We start from the raw sequence: 23,008 nt of genomic DNA, 5'->3' as shown, positions 1-23,008 counted from the left end.
ATCACACATTAACAATCAATAGTAAATATGTTCACAGCTGCCACAGCAAGATACAAGGACTGAGCAGCAGGAGTCCTGTTCAAGGATGTTACATTGACAGAGAAGGGGTTTTTGGGTTTTTTTGTGTGTGTGTGTTTTGTTTTTCTTTTTCTTCCTGGGGAAATGTAGTTAACTAAGTGGGAAAGGCGATTTCTTTGAAATTATGCCAGGGTACCAAAGCACATTTGGAAGCGGTGGCTTTCTTTATGTAAATTAGCCTCAAGAAAAGTCATCAAAGGGGGGTTTCTTTGGTAATAAAAATTCATTTTCTCAAGTATCCCCAAATAAAGTTTCACCTGACACTTAAAGTCAACAATTGTTTAAAACATATGTTATTATTTATATTATATGATTATTATACATGTTGCCATGCAATAAGTAATATGTACAATTACATAGATACACAACAGCATTGGGTGTTGATAACCACCACTGTTAAGCAGGTCCACACTTTCCCCAAACCCTGGCCCCACCACAGTCCTCACCTCAATCTTTCCCTTCCCTCCGATCTCAGGTGCAGACCTATTTTCATGTCTCATCCTCTCAGATTCTGGACAGCTGTGCCTCATGCTGTCCTCTGCGTTTCCACCTTGAGCATAACTCTAGTAGTATTCACATACCGTCCCGCTGGTTTCCTTTTCTATCTTCCTCACTAGCACACAGACGTGCTTATTAACCTCAGCAGCCACAGCACCTCAACAGCGCCTAGTCCTTGTGTTCAAATGTCTGTTAAAGGACACTTCTGCATCCACAAACATCCTTTCTCCTTTATACCTGCACGACAGCCAGTCGTGTGCTTCCTGACGTCTAAGATTCCCTCCGACCAAGTCCTCAAATGCATTCTCTCATCTTCCCTGAAACTAGCTGTATCGATTTCTGCTTCTCTGTCATATCCTCAGTGGCTCTCCACACGTTCCTGTTCCCTCCAACATATAAGCACTTTATCTTTTTTTAATTCTTCATTTAATTCTGTCTTGCTTTATCCTTTTTTTTTTTTTTTTTTTTAAGAGAGATTTTTGCTATAGGGCACGTGCGCTCGCCAGACAGACAGAGAGAGACATTAGAGACAGAAAGCGAGAAATCACCTCCCAGGGGGGATAGTCACACCGCAATCCCTTCTCCTCCATCTCCTCTCGGGATCTTGGGCACGTACGCACACGCGGCCGCCGTGAGATTTAAGCCACCGGGTCCCTGCGGTCGACTACGTGGGAGTCCAGTGACATAGCCATTATGCTAACTGCTGGTTCCCCCTCTTTCTTCTGGCTTTACAATAAAGTTTACTGAAAAGACGGATTATGTCTTATATCCTATTTCTTCTTTTCCTCATCCCCAACATACTCACATTTTGAACCACTACAATCTGCACTTGCTCAGGTTTTTACCAGAAGCTTTCTAATGTTAAATGCAGAAACCCTTTGACAATCCTTTACTGAATCTTCCTCCTTCAATGGACATGCTGGCCATGTCTTTCCAGTGTCTACCATTTTCCTTCCTCCTTCTGTTCCTGAAGCGTTGGTAAGCCCTAAAATTCAATTCTGGGGCCTCTTAAACCACTCTGCCCACTCTCTAGGGTTTAGACATGTCTCAAAATCACTACAGGAACTTGCCAACATGCAGTATTTTCAGAGCTGCTCCCAGTGCTTCTGATTCAGTAGACCAGAGCTCAGAAATTTGCATTATATCAAACCACCCAAATGATTAGGATGCAAATGGTTCCCTTAGTCACCAAGCACTGAGAACTATTTCTTCAGCCCCTTTCTGATCCTTATACTCAACTAACAACCCCCCCCCAAATGCTACACAGCCACCACAAATGTCATGTGCAGTGTATACAGGATCATTTCACTTTCCCTCAGATGTAGTTCTGTAATGTCCCCTACCCTGTAAGTGGGAAGTCAGTGTTATCCTGTTTCTTCTACACCCCAATATCTAATTATTCATCAAAATCTGTTGATTCTACCACCTTCTCCTCCTCTCTACCTTCACTATTGCTGTTTTTAGACCTATCTTTGGCTTAATAATCTTGTAACCAGTATCTTCCCTCTCTTCTGATCCACTCTTGAGTGAGCAAGAAGCCTCTAATGCTGGCCTTCCTCTGGCTGAACTCTCCTCTCCACAAGGCAGGGAGTCCCTCATCCACCTAAAGTTCTCAGCACCAGGGTCTCCAGCATTCTTTACCTAAATGGCCCTGAGTACTTCTCCAGTTATGTGAGCCCCTAACTCAGATCAGATGGTACTACTAGTGTGTGTGTGTGTGTGTGTGTGTGTGTGTGTGTGTGTGTGTGTCTGTGTACCTCTAGGTCTAGGATGAATGGGACCAGCAGTTAACGTAATGGCTATGTCACAAGACTCCCACGTAGTCAACTGCAGTTCGTGTCCAGGACCCGGTGGCTTAAAACTCATGCTGGGCCCATGTGCATGTGTGCCCAAGATCCCAAGAGGAGAATGGAGGAGAAGGGATTGCGGCATGACCATCCCCCTGCGGGGGTGATTTCTCGCTTTCTGTCTCTCTGTCTCTGTCTGGCAAGCACACGCACCCTATAGCAAAAACCTCTAAAATAAAAAAAAAGAAAGAAAGAAAAGATTTTGGAGGGACCCCATAACCCCTGGAAGTGTGAAAGGAAAGCGGAACAAAGAGAGGAAGGGTCAGCTTCCCTCATTACTGCTCACTGTCACACTCAGAGAACTCTTCACTCAAACCCTCCTGTGAGGGTGGCATGAGCATCCAGAAGCCAGAGGTTGCCCTTGATCTGGACTGGCATGGACTACAGGGTCTTGGGACTCAGTTCCTGGCTGATGGGTAGAGAAGAGGTCGTAATGAGTAGATGGAGCCTCTGATAGAAATGAAAGAGTCCTTTGCCCAATGAAGAGGAAGAGAAAGGTGTTTATCTCAGGATTGCATAGCTGTTGGAAGAGACTGCTGAAAGAGCCTCCCTGCCTCTCCTTCCACTTGGTGGGCCAAATCAGTTCCCTTGCATTTCCTCAGGCCTTGGCATCTCCTTGTGGTAAATAGTCTTTTTTGTAGAAGGAAAATTAATTTTAAATTTGCAGTATTCTCAGTTATTTGGTATCAAAGTTCATTTTTCATTATATGGTATATTTGTCAAGATAGTTGGTATATTCTTTTCTAATGGTTTGCTACCTTGCCTGATCACTTTTAAATATTTAACTACATTGTATCTATACTCCCATTTGTCCTCTTGCCCAGGTCCTGCAAAGCTAGAAAGAGGCCTAGTAATAAGTCATCATGCAAAAACACATGCCTTATTATGGGTCATGGACAAAAGGTTACTCCATGGTGGTGTGGGCCCACATGGCGCTCCTCACACTGTAGGGCTTTAATCTAAGCTCTGGTGGGGCAGACTGGGTCTCGTGCATCTTCATATCCTCAACACTTTGCGTGGCACGTGGCACACATAATACAGATTATACAAGAAAGGCAAAGGAGGCCAGGTGGTGGCACAAAGGGAACACAACTGAATCCACAAAGGAAATGCCCTGGATTCCTGTCCTAGGACCTCCCTGAACACATGAGTTCACACATGTGTGTCCATGATCTGGGCTGGCTGAGACTGGCTGGATCATGGCATGAGAATCCTGTTGGGAGGGTTTCTCTCTCTGTCTCTGTCTCTTAAAAAGTGAATAAATACACTTAAAACTAATAGACTTTATGGCTAGATTTGTGCTAGCAGCAATTATTGACAAATTCTAAAACTTTAATGAGAAGACAAAAGAAACTCAAACAAGCAGAATAGGATTGACAAGTGCTATAGACATCTTAATAGCCGCTAAAATGTGCCAGTACAGATAAGAAGATAAAGGAGACCGTCCTCTGAACCCCACAGAACTCTGCAGGAATTATGTGGCGGGACAAAGAGCATCCTATGTAGCTCACTAGGGATTAACTGCATCATTGTTTTATGACACAACTTTGTAGCTAATACAATAAATCATGAAATTAATCATTAAATTACACTCTTTAGTAAGGCAGGTAAATCTCTTATTTAGATAGGATTACAAACAAATAATTATACGTTAGTAATTTTAGGTTTGAAATAGATGTTTTGTTTGTCTAGAGATTATGTTTATTCAAAGCTCTTCATTTCCTGTGTATAAACAGAAGAGAGAACACAAAATTGGGAAAATATACATTAATGATAAAATGACCATGGTCAGAATATCTGGTTTTTAGTCTTAAATCAACTACTTATTCCTACAAAACTCTGAAAAAAAGTAATTTAATACATAAAAGTTTATTGAATCTTTTGTTAATTTGCCACAGGACACATACACTGGCCAGCAGGTGGCATGCTGGTTAAAGAGTTGGAATACAACATGATCAACTGCTTCTAGAGTCTTGGACTCAGTGTCTTGAAAATCACCGGGCATGGAAACCAGCAGTTAGCGTAATGGCTATGTCGCTGGACTCCCACGTAGTCGACCGCGGTTCATGTCCCGGACCCGGTGGCTTAAAACTCACGCCGGGCGCGTGTGCGTGCGTGCCCAAGATCCCGAGAGGAGAATGGAGGAGAAGGGATTGCGGCGTGACCATCCCCTCTGGGGGGTGATTTCTTGCTTTCTGTCTCTCTGTCTCTCTCTGTCTGGCGAGCGCACGCGCCCTACAGTGAAAATCTCTCCAAAAAAAAAAAAAAGAAAATCACCGGGCATGTGTGCATGTGTGCCTAAAAATCCCAAGAGGAGGAAAGAGGAGAAGGGATTCCTGCATGGCCATCCCCCAAAGAGGACTTCTCATTTTTCCTCTCTCTGTCTTTCTCTGCCTTTCTCCAAAGAGCACATGTACCCTATGGCAAAAACCTAAATAATAAGACCTACTGTCACATATGGCTATTTTGAAATGAAATTAATAATGGATGAGGCACAGGAAAATATAGAAATAGATGTTTCTTGAGAATTTTCTGATTACACATCTCAATAATTAAATTGAATTCATGAGAATCTTAAATTTATTCTTTTTTTTTTATTTAAAATTTAGCATTTCTAGTTGAAGCAATTCAAACCCAGCCAAAGGCAAACTATCAAAGGCCAGATAGATGAGGAAGTCGTTGCTTCTTTGTTCCATTCATTCACCAACATGTGTACTGAGCATGCACCGTGTATAGGTCCTGTTCTAATGAATAACATCTAGAGGGATAATGGGATACACAATTTCTTAGGTAGGAGGAGAGAGCTTTTTTCTTTTCTTTTTTTTCTTTTTTTTTTTCTTAAGAGAGAGATTTTTGCTATTGGGGACATGTGCTCGCCAGAGAGACAGAAAGCAAGAAATCACCCACTAGGGGGCATGGCCATGCCCCAATCCCTTCTCTTCCATTCTCCTCTCAGGATTTTGGGCACACATGCACACGTGCCCATCATGTCACCAGGTCTGGAACTCAAATCATAGTCGACTGCGTGGGAGTCCAGCAATGTAACCATTTCGCCATCTGCTGGTCCCAGGGGAGAGCTATTTTAAATGAAGTTGTTATGGGTGCATGCTTTCAGAAGAGAGGACATTTCAGCTGACACCTAAAGAATAAGAAGGAGCCCATAGGCAATGTGGTAGAAAATGGAATCTTTGTTAGAGATTCCCAAAAAAGAGCAAATGCAAAAGCCCAAGCTCAGCATATTAAAAGGAACAAGAAGATTGAGGAAAGAGAGAAAAAAGGAGGAGGAGGAAAACCAATGTGTCTGCAAAGCAGGGAATGGTAGGAAGCGAAGTCACAGAGGTAGGAAAGGGCAACTTTAAAAGCCATAGTAAGTCAACTGTTGATGATGACATGTATAGTATTCTCAACTGGATTGGTCTGAGAAGTACTTCATGATGGGCAGTCTTTTTACAAGCAAAATGAGAAATAGTGATTGACTTTAAAAAAAATAATTAGAATAATAATAATAATGATTGGGGAAAACACAGAAAAGATATTGAATGTTGAAGCGGGGAGATTAATGTCTATGTATTGACTGACATGCATGGCATTCCCTTTTGAAAAAGCAATGTAATATACTGTAAAATTATATGTAATCCAATGTAATATAAAGAAGATTATGATGATAATAAAAAAAAAACAAAGCCATAGTAAGTCGTGATTTTTTGAGGCCAGTTCCTGGCCCAGCAGCAATGCACACTACTCAAGAGAAGCTGGGTTCCACACTGTGACTGTGGTTTGATTCTTCAGCTGGGCACACATGCAAGTGCCCAAGATCATGTGGGTGGGAGGACCAGAGGAAGGAGATTTACAATGGACTCTGCAGACTCTGTGGAGGGTGCTTCTCTCTCGCTCGCTCTCTCTCTCTCTCTCTCTCTCTTTCTCTCTCTCTCTGTCTCTCACACACATTTACTCTATCATGAATAAAAATAAAAAATAAAATGGTTCAATAAAAGGAGCTGTGATTCTTAAGGATAAATCATCAGATCTTAAAGAACAAAAGTTATAATCAAATTTAATTTATTTAAATATTCACCCTGTGGTGCGGAAAATGACCAGTGAGACAAAAATCATCACAGAGAGGCCACACGGCAGCTCAATCTTGGTTTCTACGACCACCCTCTAATCAAAAAGAATCAGCAACATTGATGAAGTCATACCAAAGAGACACAGCCATCTAAAACTCCCAATGGCCAATCCTGGAACAATATGAGCAACAAAAAAGTAGTTAGTAATGGATGATAACCCAAAGTATAAAATAAGTGTCCATGAGTCAATACTGATATAAATAAATGACTCATGAAAGAAAGGAGGAAAAAACGAGACAACTCTCCTTTGTAGAATTTCAAAGAATTATGTGTGGATACTCTGCCATCAAAGACAGCATAAATCCCAACTCTTCAGTATGGGGCTGTGCAAAATGACTTTCTTCCAAAGAGTACAGAGAGAATGGGAGAGAGAAGAGTAAGTTTACAGTGGAAAAACACAACAGCCACTGCTTCAGCATGAGATCAAGTCAACATCAAAATGGACATTATAGAGCTTTGTATGTATGTACCTTTTGTTTTGTTTTGTTTTGTTTGGGGGGGAGAGATTTTTGCTACAGGGCATGTGTGCTCACCAGAAAGAAAGACAGAAAGTAAGAGATCACCCCCAAAGGGGGGATGGCCATGCCACAATCCCTTCTCCTCCTTTCTCCTCTCAGGATCTTGGGCATGAACGCACACACACATAGCATTATTTTAAGCCACCAGGTCCAGGACTCAAACCACTATCAACTACATGGGAGTCCAGCGACATAGCCATTATGCCAACTGCTGGTCCCAGCTTTGTATGTACCTTTGATGTGATATGAGGGTATGGTACTTTACCTCTAAGAGTTTCCACCCAAAATTCCATAACCCCAGTCTAACTGTGAAAAGAAACAAACAAAAAAACAAAAACAAACAAACAAACAAAAAACACCAGGCAAGTCCTGATAGAGGGGCATCCTACAAAATAATTTTCAAGGGACCAGCAGTTAGCATAACAGCTATGTCACTGGACTCCCATATAGTCGACCGCGGTTCATGTCCCGGACCCGGTGGTTTAAAACTCACGCCGGGCACGTGTGCGTGCATGCCCAAGATCCCGAGAGGAGAATGGAGGAGAAGGGATTGCAGCGTGGCCACGCCCCCTAGGGAGTGATTTCTCGCTTTCTGTCTCTCTATCTCTGTCTGTCTGGCGAGCGCACGCACCCTATAGCAAAAAAACTCTCAAAAAAATGAAAAAATAAATAACTTTCAAAAAATCAAAAATCTTTGAAATTTTGATAAATACCTGTACAGTATTTCTCAACATTGTAAAAGTAATCAAAAATAAGGAGAAATTGTCAGAGTCAAGAGGAGCCTAAGGAAACAGGATGACTAAATATAATGTGGTACCCCAGGCCACTGGGTTGTGGTGTGGTTATCCCCTGAGGAGATTTCTCACTGTCCCTTTCTCTGGCTCTGTCTCTCCCTAGCAACTGAATGTGCCCTATGGCAAATAAAAAAATAAAAAAAAAAAAAGGAAAAAATGCTTCTTGATTTAATTTTTGGACAAACCTTATTACAAAAATCACTACTCCCTTAATCTCAAATAAATGTTTCTAGAAGATGTACAATTATCTGAATTTCATCAAACTTTCAAAAAGCACAGATTAAAGAGCTTGGAAATATTTCATTTCAAATTCTCCAGATAATCCCCAGAACCACTGACCTGATAGCATTCCTGTAAAACAAAGAAAACTTCTATTTAAAAATTTTAAAAAACATCCTATCTTTCTAATTATTCCATTTATATTAGTAGTAATTTCCAAAGTAAATTTTTTGCTCAAAGGAACAGTTAAAAAACAAAAAAGCCTCTCTCACACTGTATATATCAAGTAGCCCACTAAAAAGTTTTTATGCATTGATTTTATAAAGTTATCTTTGTGGGAAACACCAAACTAAGTATCAAACAAGTGAAAATCCACCGGAAAAGACCCAGTCTCGGGGCAATAATAATAATAATAATAATAATAATGTATTTACAACTTTCTGGGTGAATGCATTAAAACCATTGTTTTATTTTTATAGCTACTGTCTCTGAGCACACGAATCAAATTATAAAAGATGAGATTCCATGAATTAGACTGGTGATAGGCCAGCCAACCACCTAAAAAAATTCATCACTAAAAAGATGAATCTCATGTGATGGATAAAATTATAAGCCATTAAACCCCCAAGCAAAATGAATATAAAACACAAAGCTTCAGTATCAAGAAGTCTGCTCTCAAATCTGGAAACCATGAACAGAAATTCACTGGAAGGTCTAAACAAACATGCATTAAGTCTCAGTCCAGAGTATTTATGAAGCACTCACTATGTGCAAAGCATGGTATCTGAAGGAAGAGGTCTTGTTTAAAATAGCTATAATTTAGGCAATAAAGCCCTTTATAGTTTAAGACCAACTGTTTGAACCCCAATCAAGAGCAAATGGGTAGCTGGTCCACGTTAAATGAAGGACACAGGTGTAATTGGTCAGTCAATGCTGCTCGGTTTCATAAGTTGAATGGTTCTTTGCAGTCCGTGTAAATTCCGCCTTCTGGGTGGTCTTCCAGAGCAATCTCAAAGAGGGCATACCACAGAGGTACCAGAGTTAATTTATGCTTATGTAGACTATGAGTCATGCAACTGCCATTAACACTATATACTTAAGTGAGTACATAGAAGTAAAATGTGCAAATCTCCAGCAGCATTCGAAAGCCAACTTTCCTTAGAGCAGGAAAACTGCAAATAGAATGACCACTGAGGGAAAAAAAAAATTAAGATATGAATTAACAAAGTATAGCTTGTTCTAAATACAGTGAGCGATAATAAAGATAAAAATATGCATTGCAGAAGAAATCATGTTCTACAGCCAGCTAATCCATGATCATGAAATATGGGATTGATAAACCAAACACAGTTACCCAGTTTGAGGTTAACTGACTCTTCTCCTTGGCCTAGTCAATGGTGGTGTTACAAAACAGTAAAGTGTTTGAACAGCAGAAACACAACACTAATAGGAGCTGCCAGGCCAAAGGTGGTATAGTGGTTATGGTGCTGGACTCCCACGTGGCCAACCACAGTTCCGGTCCAGGACCCAGTGGCTTGCAAATCATGGTTGACATGTGTTCGTGCATGCCCAAAATCCCAGGAGGAGAATGGGAGAGAAGGGACTGTGTCGTGGCCATCCCCCAAGGAGTAATTTCTTACTTTCTCTCCCACTGTCTCTGTTTCTCTCCAGTGAGAGCATGCACCCTATGGCAAAAACATTGCAAAAAATAAAGAAAGGAGAGCTGCCATGTGCTGGATTACTCCATGACAAGCATACTTGACACCTATACACAAATAAACTGGCCAATCCCCAAAATTTAATTTCAAAACTCTTATCAATGGACAATTTCTTTTGAAGTTTATTTATTTTCCATGAAGGAGAGAGGTAGTGAGATAGCATCCCCAACAGGATCATGATGCTGTGATTCTCTCAGCTATGGCTAGCCCTGAATCTTGGGCACCCGGATGTCCACTACACAAGGAAATCTCCGAATGCAAACTTGAGTCAGCCTCGCAGCATATTGTTTTACCACTGTACCACCGGTTTCCCAACAACTACTAATCTAAAACGTGCTCTATTACCTTTCTCCCAGAAGAGAAAAATTAATTTTCTTTTCTAAGACTTATTTTGTCTTTTCTTTAAAGGATGCACATTTTGTGCATCCTTTTTTTACACCATTCTTTAAGTTTTTCAAAATTTTTTTTCCTCGAGTCTGCTATTCCTATCATTTATCAGGGGTTAGCCTCAGTGCTCTTTTAAAAAAAAAAATTTTTAATTATTTAATTTTATTTATTCATTCATTTATTTTAATTTGACCAGAGAGAGAGAGAGAGACAGAGAGAAAGAGAAAGCAGTGAGAGCATGCACCCTATGGCAAAAACATTGCAAAAAATAAAGAAAGGAGAGCTGCCATGTGCTGGATTACTCCATGACAAGCATACTTGACACCTATACACAAATAAACTGGCCAATCCCCAAAATTTAATTTCAAAACTCTTATCAATGGACAATTTCTTTTGAAGTTTATTTATTTTCCATGAAGGAGAGAGGTAGTGAGATAGCATCCCCAACAGGATCATGATGCTGTGATTCTCTCAGCTATGGCTAGCCCTGAATCTTGGGCACCCGGATGTCCACTACACAAGGAAATCTCCGAATGCAAACTTGAGTCAGCCTCGCAGCATATTGTTTTACCACTGTACCACCGGTTTCCCAACAACTACTAATCTAAAACGTGCTCTATTACCTTTCTCCCAGAAGAGAAAAATTAATTTTCTTTTCTAAGACTTATTTTGTCTTTTCTTTAAAGGATGCACATTTTGTGCATCCTTTTTTTACACCATTCTTTAAGTTTTTCAAAATTTTTTTTCCTCGAGTCTGCTATTCCTATCATTTATCAGGGGTTAGCCTCAGTGCTCTTTTAAAAAAAAAATTTTTAATTATTTAATTTTATTTATTCATTCATTTATTTTAATTTGACCAGAGAGAGAGAGAGAGACAGAGAGAAAGAGAAAGTAAGCCACCAGGTTCAGGACTTGAACCTTGGTCAGCCATGTGGGAGTCCAGCATCCTTAGCCACCATACCACCTGCCAGCCCCAGCCTCAGTACTCTTACCTTATGCGTAATGGGACAATTCCAATTTTAAAGGTTTTAATTACATTATCTCCATTCAACTTGTAGTTTGAAAACATGAGATTGCACCCTAACTTCTTTACAATTTTACTTTAACAACTACTTCTTTTTCCTAGTACTACTTTTATCAAAGTCACTTTTTTTTAAGAGAGATATTTTTGCTACGGAGTGCTTGTGCTTGCTAGAGAGACAGAGAGAGACAGAGAGAAAGAAGTGAGAAATCATCCCCCAGGGGGAATAGTCACACTGCAATTCCTTTTCCTCCATTCTCCTCTCAGGATTTTGGGCATGTGCACGTACATGCACACACACACCTGCACACACACGTGTGCATACATGCGCACATACACACACACACACACACATACACACACACATGCGTGCATGTGCTTGGCATGAGTTTCAAGAAGCCAGGTCCAGGACTACCAACTATGGTTGACCATGTGGGAATCCAGCACCTTAACCACCTGTTGGTCACCTGTTGGTCCTTCAAAATCACTTTCTAAAAAAAAACAAACCAAACCAAACTAGTTCTTCTGAGTCTCTGCAGCATTGTATAACCTTACTTTTCCCTTCGCAGACAGCTACCAATACATTTAACTGTGACCTTTAGGATATACTTAAATATCTTTCTTGTCTACGTTAGCATGTCCCAGGGTGTTTCATCAGAAACATTAGCCTTCTAATATGCCCCTCAATTAAGAAAAGACTCCAGGATGAAAAAAATTTGAAAATGCTACATACCATATTCTACACCTGGAGCCCTACAATAAACACTAGTGTGCTGTAGGCTTTCTTTATGAGTTTTATGATAAGGCAACCATTGGACCGATTTCAACTCAGTATTTCCAAAAACAGCAATACTTTTCCCCCCTAATCCATGGCACTCATCCCACAGAACACATATTATTAACATGTCATGGAACTAGCATTATATAGGAGTAATATCCTGATAAAACAAATATTCAGTAGAACATATTGGGTCATCAGGAAAGTCATGATGCATTTTTGCATAGATAAACAGAAAATATGTCATGACTTTCCCGACGCCCTAAGACTTTAGAAAACACAAATATATCTAAAATTATAGATTAACCCTCACATCTATCAGTCTTCCAAAACTCAATTTATTATCTTTTCCCACAAGCCAACAGATTAATCTTTAGTAACAGCTTTTTGACTAATCTTGCATTCAGATGACTGATAAATCTTCTCAGTTTTCCCTGCCTGTTGGTTGTAGTGTCTGTTTGGTGACTACTGACATCACCCCAAGGCAAATCTTCCTTAAGCTTCATTTAGACTCACGGTAACCAAGGGTAAAATTTATGGAGGAGTGGGGGCCAGCAGGTGGCATGGAGGTTAAGGTTCTGGATCCCACATGGCCAACAGCACAGTTTAAGTTCCAAACCCAGTGGCTTGAAACTCAAGCCAATCGCGTGTGTATGTGTGCCCAAAATCCTGAAAGGCGACTAAAGGAGAAAAAACTGCAGCATGGTCATCCCCCATGGGGAGTTGATTTCTCCTTTTCTCTGTCTCTTTCAGGCAAGCACATGTTCCCTATAGTAAAAAGGGAGGGAGGGAATTATAGAAATGCTTTGAAGAAGGAAAAAAAACAAAAAAAGCGTCCAGGCTCTACTATGATCATTAAATCACTTTGTGAGGAGAGACTTGGAATTCTTGGTTCTAATGGATTTCAGTTTTCTCCCACCTTCTCTTCAAAGTGGCATGTTTTGAGTCTCTTTAGCATCCGCTGCTCTTCTCTGAATGTGGTCCACTACATCTATAAACCTTTTAAAGTAAGGGTCTCATGCTGAAACTACACAGAGCTCTGCATCTAGGCTCACCCATGTGTGAGAGATGAGGACTACCAATGATCTACATGGCCTCCCAGTTTCCTCTTGTTGGGCTGAATCAACACAATCACTCTTCTCCTCATTCCATCTCCTGCAGCGAATTCCTACAGTGGTCATCAATAGTAATCCACAATAACCACCTAGGAAGCAGACAAAATTCTGCCGAATTTTAAAGCACTGTTCACCTAACTGATCTCTGGTCTCTATTATGTAAGTAACAGCCCTTCCTTATGCTGATGAACTTCAGTTCTGAAGGTTGCTATTTATGCCACGCCTTGCACTGAATTCGTATTGATGATTCACACTACAATGTCTTCCCGCTGGTGAAATATTTCAACATGATTTACTTAATTCTACCAAAATGTCTTACAACACAAGTATTATCCCCATTTTACGAGTGAGGAAATTAAGAGGTTAAGAAGCTTGTCCAAAGTCACACACAATAAAATGGCAAAGGCTATCACTTTTGCTTCACATGGACTGCGTTCTTAGTCATAGCTTCCTCCACTTTAAAATTTGGTCACTTGGCCATCATCAGAAAATTAGCACCAATTGAGGCAGAAGAAGTCACGGGCCTTCAGAACAAGGTTCCACATGGCTACTGTGAACTAGATTTTTAAGGGAATGAAGATTTTCTACTAATAATTCAGCCTCCAACAAACGAGCTAGCGCACAATAGAACAGCAAAGAGATTCTGGATCACCTCTGTCTGCTTGCTCCTGAACATTAAGGCTGAACCTCAAGAATTTGAAGAAAACACAACATTCATCAGATGACAAGAAATCACCGCCGGATCACGAGAAACATGGGAAAACAAGAAAATACCTCTCCTCCTAGGGAAAAGAGTAACTCTTCATCCACAAGCAGTTCGGTGAAAATCATGGAAATGTCTGATAAGGAATTCAGATCATTCATAATGTCTAAGCTAACAGAGATGGAAGAGAAGAGAGATAATGAACTACTAAAGAGAAAGGAGAAAGAGATTGACGAGTTCCAAGAGATGAGGAAATTCCTGCAAGATCTAAAAGTGGAATTACACACTTTACAAAAGACTCAAACCGAACTGCTAGAGATGAAGTCTATAATACAAGAAGTCAAAATCTCCCTGGAAAGCATTAAAAGCAGACTAGATCATTCAGAAAATAGAATCTCAGATGTAGAGGAGAAAATGGCTGGCCTAGAAAAATCCACCATGAAGGCTGAGAAAATGGCACAAAAATTTGAGAATAATATGCGAGAAGTACTGGATACCATCAAACGTCCAAATATCCGGATAATTGGCATTCCAGAAGGTGAGGAAACCCATAAGGGCATTGATAATCTATTCCAGGAAATCCTGCAAGAAAACTTTCCAAACCTAGAGAGGCATTCAAAGATCCAGTCCCAGGAAATACAACGGACCCCAAATAGAATCAACCCTAGAAGATCTTCTCCAAGACACATTATAGCCAGGTTGACCAAAACTGCAGACAAAGACAAGATACTAAGATTAGCAAGAGAAAAACATCAAGTTACCTACAAAGGACATCCCATCAGGCTAACAGCAGATCTCTCATCAGAAACAATAAAAGCGAGGAGAGAATGGGAAAATATATTCCAAGTGTTAAGAGAGAAGCAGTTTCAGCCAAGAATACTGTATCCGGCAAGATTATCTTTCAGGTGGGAAGAAAAGACAAGAACATTCTCAGATAAACAAAACCTGAAAGAATTTACCAGCACCAGACCAGACCTCCAAGAAGTTCTCAAGGATGTGCTGTATCAGGAAAACTAAACGCAGATACATGGAAATAAGAGTCCAAAAACTGAGAAAGTAGCTAACTTAATCATAGGGACAAGTCTGGAGTTGAATACTATATCCCAGAATTTAATCAGGAAAATTGAACCAGAACAGAAGATAAAAGTATATGAGACTGATAGGTTCATGCACCTACCATTTGAACAGAATCCTAACCTGTTTCCGGGCTTTAAGCAAAGTTCCTTGGCGGTTCTTTGATTTAAGTTAAAACTGGTTTTCTTAGTAGTAACGAGGGAACTCACCTTTGAAAGTAGTCAGGTTATGTAGGAAATTGTGTGATCAATGCAATGTGGGTGGGAAGGGAATGGAGGACAATTTTGGACACTGGAGGTGGTGTGAGAGGAGGGTGGGAAGGGACAGAGGGTCAGAAAGAGGGATGGAAATAATTCTAGCAACTAGAATTGGAAATTTATTTTTTTTGTAATGTGCATGATTGAGTCACTATGCAGTGTGTACTGGATGGGAGATCGCATTTTGTGTGCTGTGATGATGCCTAGGGAAGGAATGCAAATTGAGTTACAAAAAAAAGTTTCAGGAAAACAAAATGTATCTATTCAATGACTGCAGTAGGATATGTAGCCCCAGTTAGGTGCTAATTTATAGGATGTGTAAAGTTAGACTTGTGCTCATGGAAATGTGTGTGTCACATGAGTTTGCTAGGAGGGTATTTGGATTAATGAGGGTCTTTGGTGATTCAATAAAATGTGGGGGGGAAAATGGTATAGAAATAGATAACAGAGACAGTGTGGGAGGAGAACAGGAGGTGGCAGAGGGTAAGAGAGGGAACCAAGGATGGGGGAGAAAAAGCAAAACATACAGAAAACAAGAAATGGAAGATCATTTGCTAATAATAATATGTTTGTTGATGTGCTTGATTGAGACAATATACAGTGTACTCTGGATGGAAAATCTCATTGTGTATGCTGTAATGATGTACAGTGAAAGAATGCAAATAAATTGGAAAAAAAAAAAAAAGAAAATTAGCACCAATTAACACCGGAATGTGATAGCTACCAGTTAATGAATTGGTTACCAAAGAGAATAATCAGAATACAGAAAAGCATTAAAATGTAATACAGAAGTTGGGGAAAGGTGCCTTGGGGGACCTGAATTTGTGTCCTACCTCCATCTCTTCCTGCCAGTGTTACCTAAAGTAAGTTACATACGATTTGTAAGCTTTCATTTTCTATTTAAATTATGAAGAATATAAAGCACATACTTTGCTTTGAGGTGCTTAGTATAATGCCGGGTACATGGGAAGCCCTCAATTAGCATTAGCTTTAAACATATCCCAAATTCAGGTTGGCCACGTTGTGCAGAGGTTAGGCACTACATGGAGGGAGGAAGATCCCATATGGCCGACTGGGGCTCAAATGTCTACCCTGGCAGCTTGAAAAACACACCTTAGAGTCCCAACCTTCATCAATTACCGCCAGGTTACTGGGACTAGAACAATGTGAGTAACATAGGGAAATGGAAGCTAGGAGAAGGGAGAAAACTTAAAATGGTGCCTGAAGTGGAGACCAAGAGAAAGTAAGTAAATGAAAGGTTCGAGCAGCCTAAGCTCCTCCCACTGGTCAACTTCCCTAGGTTATCGCCATCATTAGAGGGAAAGAAAGCAGCAGCAACTACTTGGAAGAGAAGACAGGGTAAAGTGACTATGTGTGATGTGGGAAGATTGGCAACATGGATTGGGGCCTCAAAAATAAATTTGGAATTACATTCCATTTTGGTTTTTTCGAATTATCATTGAAAAAAGAGAGATCTAGGGGTAGAAAGATAATGGGATTTTGTGTGTGTGTGTGTGTGTGTGTGTGTGTGTGTGTGTGTGTGTATGTGTGTGTGTTTCTTTTTTAGTTTTTTGCCATAGAATGCATGCATTCACTGAAGAGAGACTGAGAGCAGGAAAGTGAGAAATCACCTCTGCTGGGGTTGGCCATGCTGCAATCCCTTTTCCTCCATTCTCTTCCTGGGACTTCAAGTATGCACACACACACACAGCTGGTATGATTTTCAAGCCACCAAATCTGTGACTCAAACTATCATAAGCCATATGGGAATCCAGTGCCTTAACCACCATGCCATCTGATGGCCCTGGGAGATAATGTTTTTAAAGTAACTTTTAAAAATAAATTGTTCAATTTTTGTGACACATTGCATAAATGTAATATTAGAATAGTATTAATATTTTTATTGCCTGAAAATATATGCTTGTTATTTAAAAGTTTTAAAATAAAGAAAAAGAATCATCTATAATTCCACCAACCAGAGATAATGTTAACACCTGCTACATGACCTTCTAACTCTTTCCATGCATATATTTATAGATATAGATATTTTGCAAATGTGGAATCAGGTTGGTAATATTTTATAAACTTTTAAATGTATATGAATTTTTCCAGATAATTAAATATTCTTTTGCACTATTATTTAAAGTGTTAGATATATCTTCACTGTATAGTTCATTTAGCTAGACCTATATTTTCTTTATTTCTTTTTTATTTTATTTCTTTATTTTTAAATTGCCAGAGGGCACACACATTTGCCAGAGAAGGAGAGAGAAAGAGAAAAAAAGCATCTTCCATAGAGAATGGTCACGCCAGGATCCTTCTTTCTCAATTTCTAAATCCCATCAGGATTTGGGGCATGCACACACATGCAACCAGTATATTTTTCAAGCCTCTGGGGCTGGCACGTGAGCTGCAATTGGCCACATGGAATTCAACTCCCTATGCAAACATTTAACCACTACGGATAATTAAGACTAATTAAGAATATTGTTGTAGCTATAGTTTCAGCATGAAAAACTATTTTCAGCATAAATTTCTAGAAGTATCACATAGCATGTACAGGGCCAGCAGTTGGCATGGTGGTTAAGGTGCTGAATTTCCACGTGGTCAACTGTAGTTCGGGTCTTGACCCTGGCAGTTTGCTTTCTTGCTTTCCCTTTCTCTCCTTCTCTCTGTCTCTCTCTGATCAAATTAAAAGATAATTATAACAAATGGAACTAGATAAATAATTTTTTAAAGAAAAAAACAGCATATAGAATTCTAGGATCTCTGACATAACTTAGGAAATTGTTGTCCAGAATGATATTACCAGTCCACATGCTCCCCAGCAGTATCTCAAAATACCAATTTCCCATTCTCTGATCAACACTGGACTTGATGATATTGGAAATCTTCACTAGTTTGGTAGATGAAAAAATTATCCCTCTTTTTACTTCTTTCTTTAAAAACTATTAGTAACAGGGAAATTTTTTCTTGTATGCATATTGGCCATACATATTTCTAATTTTGAAATGTATCTGTGTATATCTTCTACCCATTTTTCGGATGCATGTCTTTCTCAATTGATTTGAATATTAATCTTCCTCTTGATTAAACCTAACAGAAATGGTTCATTTTACTGGTCTTTTCTAAGATCAACATCTTGAATTTATTTAACAGTTTGACTTTATTTTTCAAGTTAATTTATCTGAGTGCTTTTCTCCCTTTTGAGCAGTTTTGCTATGAGGTGCCTCAATATGGTTTTCTTTGTATTCATCCAGTTACTGACGTAGCACTTTTTGATTCTATGATGTGATGTCTTTTCTCAATTTGAGAACATTCCTAGCTATTAACTCTTCAAATATTGTTTCTTTCTCATCTTTTCCTTCCTAATGGATGGCCCTAGTTATCCATAGGTTATACCTAAAACTATGTAACATGTAGCTCATAATCATACCTACACAAAGCTCTCTTATATAAAACTCTTCCTCCTCATATATCTTTATCTTTATATAAGGAGAGAGTTTTTGTATCTATATATAAAGCCCTCCTAGTTTCAGGCTGGATATTTTCCACTGACCTGTTTTTCTGTTCACTAATTTTTAGTCTGTGTCCAATATGCTATTAAATTCATCTGCTGCATTCATAATTTCAGTTACTTCATTTTTCAGCTCTAATATTTTACTCCTTATTATAGATTCCAACTCTGGTGAAATTCTCCACCTCGTCATCTATTTTATTGACTTATTAATCAGTTATTCAATTTTTTCTGATCATTTATATCTGGATATTTGGGTCATCTATAAATATGTCCATTTATTTCCCTGATCCTTTTGCTTTAGTATCCCTGGTATTATTATAAATACCAGACATTGTGAATGAAAAATTACTCTCTCAATTATATCATTTTCTTCCAGAGAGGATTCACCTTATCCTCCAGTAGACAGCTAGAGCAGAGAACTGAGCTATCTTGAAGCTGGGTTGGAGATTTTGGTAAGTTTGGTCTACCCTTGGTTTTTCCTCATTGTGGCGGTGTACTAAAGCATAAGAGAACCTGTTGCTAACATTTTAGGAACTTCTTGAGCTAGTTAACCATAGCCATTATTAAAAATGAATTTATGTCCCACCCATGGTAGCATGCACTGGCTGACACTTCTAGTCAGCATCCCAGTGGCTGAGGTGACACGGAGACACCTGTTTGATTCCTGTCCCACCTTAAAAAGCTAGGTACAGTGGCACACACTTCTAGTTCCATTTACTTAGGAGGCTGAGGCAGAAGGATCTCAACACAGCAAGATCCTGTTGAAAGAAGAAAGAGAACAAAGGACAGAAAGAAGGAAGCTGACAAATCATTAAAAGCACAGGAAATGAAAACCCACTACTTCCCAATTATTTCACTAAATGTAACTGTACTGATGTTACTTACAACAGTTCTATCTGAATTATATAGATAGTATACATATAATGGTATTACTACATTTCTCTTCCTAACTCATCTAGTGATATCACATTTCTATTTGGAGTAACATCAGCAAAATTCGCATGCACTACAAACCAGAGCTTCATTTATTGTTTTGCTGCCTGCCTAGCTCAGTTGTTCTCAACTGGAGGTGATTTTGTCCACCCCAACCCCAGAGGATATTTGATAATGTATGAAGGAACTTTTGTTTGCCACAACTGGAGAGGAGGGGGAGGGCGCTACTAGCTCCCAGTGGGGGATCAGGGAGGCTACTAAACCTCCTACCATGTACAGCCAGCTCCCTGTAACAAAGAGTAACCTATCCCAAAATGTCAACAGTGCTGAGGTGGAAACACCTTTGTCTGCTGGTGTCTTCTGCTTCTTAGGAAGTCTCTGTCTGGAATAGGTCTTAGTAGGAGGTCTCTACCTCTCTTCCACACCTGGAATTGGCAAACATCTGGAGGGAAAAGGTGGGCATTTTATTTTATTGGTTGTGTGTGTGGTTATTTTTCTAGCATTCTGAGTGGCATGTTTTATTCAGTCATTTTCAATCTTTCTTATATTTAATACTAAAAGTGTTTGGATTTTTTTTAAATGGACTCTTGGGCAGCTGGACCTATTTGTTTTGTTTTGTTTTGCTCTATTCAGTGTTCCTTTTCAAAGGTCTCAATCATAGGCATTGTCATGTCTCCCTTAGCTGGGACAGGGAAACTTTTGTAGTTGCACACAATGCTATTATCAAAATAAGCATCCGAAGTTCCACAAGTAGCTTATAGGAAACACTTCAGGAAATGTGGTCAGGAATAATAACTAAAGGAGTCTGTAATCAGGTGTCTATTTATACTTCCACCATTACAGTGTCAACTTGAATCATTTCATTCTGCTGTCATTCTTAACTGATGGAAATAAAATACTTGCTTAAAATACAGTTAAGTCCCAGGGCAAGCGGGTGGTGCAAAGATTAAGGGAGCTGGATTCCATATGACCAACTGCGTGGTACAGGCCTGGACACCCAGTGGTTTGAAAAACACACTAGAAGTGTGTGCATACATGCCCAAAAACCTGAGAGAAGAATGGAGGAGAAAGGACTGCAGCATGTCCATCCCCCATCGCGTGTTTTCTCTCTTTCTTTCTCTCTCTCTCTCTCTCTCTCTCTCTCTCTCTCTCTCTCAGCATACTCAACCTGTAGCAAATTCTGTGTGTGTGTGTGTGTCCGTCCCTAGGATACACAAAGTCTTATGCCCCTGCACTGGGTACAGATAAGGGTTACAAAGATCCTAAGTCATGGCCTATCCTATTCTCCCAAAAAGTTTATAGTTTTGGGGAAGAGATAAATTTGCAAATAACTAATGTATTAAAACTCTCAGTTATGGGACCAGCAGTTGGCATGGTGGCTATGTTGCAGGAATCCCATGTAGTCGACCATGGTTCGGGTCCCGACCCGGTGGCTTAAACTCACGCCGGGCACATGTGTGTGCATGCCCAAGATCTTGAGAGGAGAATGGAGGAGAAGGGATTGCAGTGTGGCCATCCCCCTCACCCGGGGAGTGATTCTCACTTTCTGTCTGTCCGTCTCTGTTCTCTCTGTCTTTCTGAGAGCACACATGCCCTATAGTTTAAAAAAAAAAAAAAACTCTCAAAAAACAAACTAACTCACTCTCAGTCATGTGAGTCCCATTATTTGTGGAATTTAGAATCTACCCTAAAATATTTTTATATTATTCAACAAAAACTGAAAATATTTTGGATGAGATGTGTAATTGGGTCAAATAACATACAGTTGGCCTTCCATATCCACTGGTCCCACATCTGTGGATATGACCAACCACAAACAAAAATGTTACATTGTTGCGGATGTGTTCCATGTAATTAGGTCTACAGGACTGTGTGTGTACTAAGTGTGGACTTGTTTCTTGCCAATATTCTCTAAATAATACAATATGACAACTCTATGTACACCATTTGCCTTGTATTGAATATTGTAAGGAATCTAGAAATTATCTGAAATACACAGAAGGATGTGCTGAGCATCTTTGGATTTGGGCGATGGAAGAGCTCCCAGCAGCAATCCACTCTGGATGGTGAGAAACTACTGGGTGTCGGAAAAGTCATGATATGTTTTTCTATGCAAAAACGTTCCATGCCTTTTCCTACGACCTAATATATTATAATGTTGGAATGAAAAGCAAACTATACTGACTTAGTTTTGAGAGCTTTAGATTTGCATATTGTTTATCGTTTACCATGTAACGTTATTCAAAGTTGCAGTTTTTACAAACCTTACTTCATACTTTCATCTTCACATCTTTTTTGAAAGTTTGTTTATTGAGGAGGGTAAAGACAGAGAGCCCTGACAGGGTCTTGCCACCTGCCATGATGCACACCACAGCCTTCCAGCCAGCCGAGATCAGAGGTGCGGCCTGTGTTTTAAGGTCACCTAGGATCAGACCTCAGACTTTCCATAGGACTTCAGCACAGTGCAGTGGTGCCTGTGCAACTGGGCCCTTTCTTATCTTTTACAATGTTTCTATAATTCTTTTATTTGATACTGTGATGCAAAGAGTAACAAGGAATCAATGGTTTTCTCACCATTTTAGATAAGAAAAATGAGATAAAGTGTCTAAATAACTTGCTGATTGTTATGTAGCAAATGTGTATTGGAGCCTTACCACACTGTTTCCAACTGGCCCTATAGGATGTCTTTTTCATCATTCTTTGGCAATGTTACTTGGTGGGTATTCATCTGTGTATAAGACACACTGAAGACATGTATCCAAATTAAAATATCTGCAGTTCCCATTAACCACTTCCCAGAAGGAGAACTGTTCATTGACAAGAAAGGCAGCCCTGTGGATTACCTAGACACTACCTAAAACTATACACAATTTTTTAATAAGCTGTCTCTAAGTAATCTCAAATTCTATGAACTGAAATAATATTAATTTTCTGATTCACGTTTCCTCAAACAAGATAAACTTACGTGAATAATATTTAAAATGTTTGTCTGCTCTATTTTTCAGCTTATTCTAACTACTGATGCTACTTCACCAAGGAAAATCTAATCCATTTCTATCCACCTTTGGAAAATTAACTGAAGCGTTAAGACTATGTTTTCGACCATACAAGGTAACACTGCTTTTTCCTTATTTTTCTCTCCCAGCACACATGCACCTATACACATGTACACACTCATACACATATCTTCAGGTATCTAGGTACTTTATGTGTAGTACTGATTCAATTATTTTGTTTATATAGATAGCTTTTCAAAACAACAATGAAGTTATAATCACCTTTGCTTATTGTTACACTTTGAATCATGCCTTGCTATCATTTTCCAATTTTTCAAATGGAGTTTTCCTTTCTCCTTTTTATGCTTCACTTATATGCCTTTAATCCTTCTTTCTTCCTGTATTTTTTTCCTGGCAGTTTAATA

The 23,008-nt window shown here is 39.5% G+C and overlaps 1 protein-coding gene across 2 annotated transcripts in view; it reads right to left on the bottom strand.

The window, feature by feature from the left end:
• Positions 1–23,008, bottom strand: part of MSRB3 (methionine sulfoxide reductase B3) — a 139,062-nt gene that overhangs the window by 81,845 nt on the left and 34,209 nt on the right. The gene's annotated exons all lie outside the window — the stretch shown is intronic.

This window comes from Tupaia chinensis, unplaced genomic scaffold (assembly GCF_000334495.1).
Source record: "Tupaia chinensis unplaced genomic scaffold, TupChi_1.0 Scaffold000208_1, whole genome shotgun sequence".
NCBI classification, from domain to species: Eukaryota; Metazoa; Chordata; class Mammalia; order Scandentia; family Tupaiidae; genus Tupaia; species Tupaia belangeri.
This window is presented reverse-complemented; position numbering and strand designations above follow the sequence as displayed.